Raw genomic sequence first — 6,013 nt, 5'->3', positions numbered from 1 at the left:
GCACAAGCACTTTCAGAGAGCCACGTGTGTGGACGTGTGACAGTATATAATGCATGCTACTCTTCAGGGGGCCATACATGATGCTGTAGAGGAAGAACTGTGACCTCACTGTACACTGATAATGTGCCATGCTGCTAAGGGTGAAAAAAATCTTTCCGAACTCCTACCCAGTTTTTTGAAATGCACAAATATATCTTTATCAAGATCCTTCATTAAAGTGCAGCTGCAGCATGTAGCTCTGAGTCATGATGAGGTGCTGGCTTCTAGAGGAATTCCAAGCAGTACTGAAATATTTGTCTTTTAATTATCTGCTTCACAGAAGGAAAAACTTTTCAGGGGCAAGGATAAGGCAGTGCAATGAACTGCTGCAGAAATGTGAATCTAGAAAAACACTTCACAGCTCATTTAAAGTACGCAGCTCAATGCTCTCACTTTGCTTTTTCCAGCGTTCAGAGGAGGGAACATGTAGCGGCACAACAAAATTAAACATTACCCACAAACCACAAAGTACAAAGGACAAAGCAAGATCAGCAAACAAAATCTCTACTCTCCCCAGCCCCCAAAAGAAGGATAATTCCACTGCCTATTTCCCCATCTGGAGTAAAGAAGGAAATAACAGCTAGGGAAGAAAGTTTTATTGTGTCATTGAGTATACTTCTGCTTGACGACGGATTGCTACGAAGAGAAAGACAGCGCTCTGTGTTGAACAGGGAGATTTCTCGTGTTAGAAAATTGCATGAATGCTTCCACTTTCTGTAGTAATTTGATTTAACCTTTTAAGTTAATATAGTCTGGTTTTAGATAATTTGGCAAAGTTCTTTCTAAATCTTTCCAAGAGAAGCAAGCTTCTTGATCTCTCATTTTATTTAAATACCATATACCGTATATTCAAATGATATTGACTAAATGCCACTTGAGTGCTTCGGTGTTTTGCTATCATATACACATTACATTATATCAATGTAAAAAATCACAGTGTTTTCAGTGAAGTTACAAACATTTTTCTGCGGTGGAACTTAGTACCGCCAGCTTGAAATGTAGCCTTTTCTCCAGCAGTAAGGCCTAATGGTTCCCTCAAGTGGTGAAATGTATTTTTACACGGTAAAGGCACCTTCTGTACCTGTGTCAGTTATTGGTTCAATCAATACTTAACATGGAAATAGTTAATATTTCTGCAGAACATGGTAAGTACACTTAAACGCTAATTGATTTCTGAAAAAGCAAGATGAAAGAGATGCTGAGAATTCTAACTGCTACAACTGAAAACAACACTGGAGGATTTTGTTTATTCTTAATTATCGATCTTTTTTTAAAAGAGGGAGAAATTGACAAATTTCCTCAGACCTTCTGTTCTAATCTGAGTTATAATGCAAAGTCCACTACAAATATACGTGCTTCACTTTTTTTTCTTAAAAACCATTTTAAATGTTTTTGTGTGTGTGTGTGCTAAAAGCAATCCTCTGCAAACTTTTCTTAGCATCATTTTATTCTTAAAACTGTTCTGTATGAGGCCATTGGCTCCCTGTTGTTTGTTGAAAAATATATTTCAGAAAGATTTGGTGCCCTAAAGAAGTCTTATAGCGGGCTGAAACTGCCTGTAGCTGGTAGTTAAGGATTTACAACATATTATAAACCAATGTTTTCAGGCTTCTCAAATAACCCTGCCTAATCTTTTGGGCTGAATCATTTGGCCTGAAACTGCATTTCTGTCTCAAGGTCAGCGTTCTGGAAAGCTTAAGCATAAGGTATGAAAGCCGTTGCTTGAGGCTCCCCAATATGCTTGACAGGAGAAAAGCATCCCACAGCTGATTCAGTTCTTGCATGCTCTATGGCCAAGTCTGGCTCTATTCACTACAAAAGGTTGGTAGAACAACTACCCTTTAATTAAAAAATTCCATTTAATAGCTATTATTCTGTGAGATAAGCCCAGAAATAGCACGGGCATTCTGTTGCTTACCCCTGTTAAAATGTTTATTTTATGGCTCTGTGCTTTGGAGGGAAGGACTGAACTTTGACGGAAGCATTTTGTCGGATAGTTTCTTTCAGGCTAACCAGTCTAATCTATTGAATCCTAACTTCATAACACTAACGTAAAATTTACATCAACAGGCCAGCAGCCTTCTCAGTCAATTTGGATAAAAAGTGTTGTGATTAAAATTTTACCATCAGGTTTTGTCATACCTGTTACAGCCTCTAAGGGATTGGAAGGCTCTGTTCTGGTGCACTGCAAATATCCGAGCTACCTTTTGTGAATCTCTACTGAAATTATTACTATATAAAATTATGAGTTCTTACTACTGCTAAGACTTCTTTAATTGGTAATTGATTTAATTGGTATTAGATTAACTGATACAATTAGAAAGTCAAGCAAACATTTCATCAGAGAAGAGCTTGGGTACCTGAAGTTTTTTCCCAATTACATCTGTTGATTCTTTCTTTATAGTCATGGAAAGAAAGAAGCACTTCTAGGAGACTTTCATCTGATCTGTTTTACGTGTCTGCATGAGGATGACAAGAATTTTGCCGTAAAATTTCATTTCTCTCAACTGAGTGTGAAGGGAGTGAAGGGTCAGTAGCTCAGATGTAAATAACTATATTCTTCTGATGTCTAAAGTTAGATAAGATGTATTCAAGCCCTAAATCCTTATGCCAATAACAACATCATTAGTAAATGCTCAACATTCCTTCTTTTTGACTGTTACATTCTTACTTCTGGCCATATATTTTTCTCTGCATTTCTCTATCTTTCCCTGTTGATTTACTGGGTGTTAAGCTTCTCATTTATTTTATTACATTCACTGCCACCTTTTCCATATATTATGCTGGGGAGCAGTGGGAAGCTGGTTCTAACACCTATTTCCATTTGCCAGTGAACCAAAGCAGGCTTTTAGCTAAAGATTTCCACCTTCTTGGTAGAGTATTCTTTGCTTTTTAAGTGCTGTTCTAGTTTCTGTTTTAGACCTCCCATTTTTTTTCATTTGCTTTTTTTCTATCTACTCTTCTCCAGACAGCTTCACTCACAATTTTCATCAACCATGGGAATTTAGCCATTTTGCAGCATCAATTATTGTACACGGGATTTACCTTGCCCATTTTAGACACCTATTAAAATGTAATAACTCACATTCTGGTGGTGCCTTGCCCTTTGCATTGACAGAAAGGAATTTGGATGGGAAGAAACCTAACCTTTGGATAACTAATACGAGATGAGATTAAATACCCTAGGGCTCTAAGCTGCCATGACTTGCCTTCCAGCCCTGCCTGTTTCCCTCTGCAGAAGGTGTCCAGGGCAACTAGTTCTACACTCCTGGTAGATGATTAAAATTACATGGCATATATCCCATCTATCGTCTCTAGTTATTCCTCACCGACTCCAGGTGAGGAATTAATACAGCTCTACCCATTGCAGTGAGACCCATAATTGAGTTACGCTGTATTGAGAGCAGTAATACTTTCGGTGTTAAAGGATCACAAGGAATAATTTTAGAAACTTTAATAAGTTGTGTGACCTCCATGCTACATTTCTGAAATTGAATTCTCCCATGGCAAGACAATTTCTTCCCCGCATCCTGGCTCCTGCCTCAGACAAGTCGTAAGTAATTTTGATATGTTTCATGGTTTATAAAGGCTCTCTCCTTCCCACTCTGCAGTATTCTTTTCTTGTCTTTTGTGTTTTAGCACATTGGTAATTATTTTCTGAATTATTAGGATATTCAGGCCAGCTAAGTGTGTCTTTGTAGTACTACCACTACATCATTCACTACTTTCACCTCTTCTCTCAAGTAAATTTTAATTAAAGATCTTCAGCATTCCAGTCACGTGAACCATCCATCTCACCAGCTGACAATATTACTTACATCAGTGAGAATTTCTAGTCTCTTCTTCTTTACCTAGACTTTAAAAATTAGTACCTAAGGAACAGAAATATTCTGACTGGTCCCTGAAAATGAGGATTAAATTAGGAATATGAGTAAGGAGCTCACGGAAAAACTCGTAGAAGAAGAAAATGTATAGAATGTTGAAAAAAGGTGTGGCCATTTGGAAGGAATATAGGGGGTTGGGCTAGATGATCTCCAGAGGTCCCTTCCAACTCTTAAGATTCTGTGATTCTGTGTGATTCTGTAATTAATTAAACACAGGCTGCCATGAGTGGAAGCAAAAGAAATTGGGAAAGAGTAAACAAGCCTTTATTTATTTTGTACTATGGACCCCATACTGGAACCCAAGATTCCTGAGTCTGAAAAACCCTCCAGAGCCAGAGACAATCTCACGTTGCTCCAACCACTGAGGAATCACAGCCTATTGTCACTGTCAATGCCTGTTATCACATACTACAGATGTATGTGCAAAAGATCTAGAATATTAATCCTGTTGCTAATCTCACAAGCATTAGTAGAATCTAAAAATATATCTTTTTGGTTTAATTCATTTTCAAACCAAGTTGTGAGATCTGCTTAATTTACATGTTCAGTTTCCCATGGAACTATCTTGCCCTCATGGCACATCCAGCCCTTCCTAAGGGGACGCAAAGACTGTCAGCCTTTTTAATTGTAATAAGTATGGTGGTTACAGAGGTGGCACCTAGATCCTCTTGCATGTCAACAGTGCAGCTGCTCCTTCACTGGGTGACCTAATATCTTAAGTATATTCAGCCATGGATGCAACATGTTGCTATCTTCTACTCTAGAGAAGAAATTGCTTGAAAATCCAAAGTGGAAAAGAGTTTTCTCATTTAAATTATGGTATTCTGCCCTTCAGTGGTGTTCTGTAGTTCCTACACTTCTAACACACTTGAGATCTCTTCTTACAGCCAGGGAACAGAATTTGAGTTCCAGTGAGTTACCTGTAATAACAGAGGAGTTGTATAGCAGGACTTTGAATAATTCCAGGACTAAGAATTCTTAAATTAGCATGTGGAGAAGAAAGTCAGTCCAGTGCAATTGTTGTCACGTCCTGTCCTACCTCTGAGAGAAGCCGTGTACACAAAAGATTTGATCTAGGTAGGAAGAAAATTTTTTCTCAGCAGATTGCTTGCATACCTGTACAAAACTCCTCACCGAACTGATGGAAAATCTCATTTCTATAGCCATATCCATTTTAATGAACTACTCCTTTGTAATCATTCAATTATCCATCTTGCTGCTCAAGAAAACCGGTGAAACAATCATTTATCACAGCTCTGCAGCAATTAGTGCTCACAAAACAAGAAAGAAGCACCTCACTACTCAAAGAGGGATCAAAGTATGGCATTGAAAGTAACTCATTACAATCATCAGAACACACTGCAGTTTTTACAGTAGCAATCACAATGTTTAGGTGGTTTTGAATGCTTTGATTCTTAAGAATTATACCCAAAAAGAAGCATTTTCAGAAGTATAGTAATGAGCCATTTCAAATCTTGTTTTGTTTCTTCTTTGTTTTGTTTTTGGGGGGAGGAGGTGGTGGTAGTGAAAAGTAGAAACCAGTAGACCAGTTGCTTATTTACTGCAGATTCTACCTAGTTTAACTCCACTCACTTCAATGAGCATGGAGTTGGGAAAAAAAGAAAAGGACCATATGCTAGCAATTACAGCTGTAGGTAGTTAGTTGTCACTTTTAAAATTGCATCAAACTTACTTTCCCTTCGTGTTGCTTGGGCAGTTACAAATGCCTTTCTTTCCATTTGAGAGGCTTTGTGATATTTGATTTTTTCCCTCAACGCTTACCTTTTTTTTTCCCCTTGGTGTTACATTATATTACTAGCTGATGGCACAGGGAATTTTGACTACTTTTTAGGTTATTACCATCAGAGACATCCTTAACTATGCTTGCTAGACCATCAAGAGTGCTAATATTTTTTTGTTGTTAAAAGAGAATTTTGAACTTTCATCAGTATATGCTTTATTTTTTTATACCATTTAGTATAATAATGTTTGGTTTTGATACATAAGAGTGGAAAATCATGTACATTGGAAAACAGACAACAAAAAATCTGTCATAAAAACATAAAAGAGCAGCAGATAAGAAAAACAGC

This window comes from Numida meleagris, chromosome 1 (genome assembly GCF_002078875.1).
Source record: "Numida meleagris isolate 19003 breed g44 Domestic line chromosome 1, NumMel1.0, whole genome shotgun sequence".
In the NCBI taxonomy this organism is placed as follows: domain Eukaryota; kingdom Metazoa; phylum Chordata; class Aves; order Galliformes; family Numididae; genus Numida; species Numida meleagris.
This window is presented reverse-complemented; position numbering follows the sequence as displayed.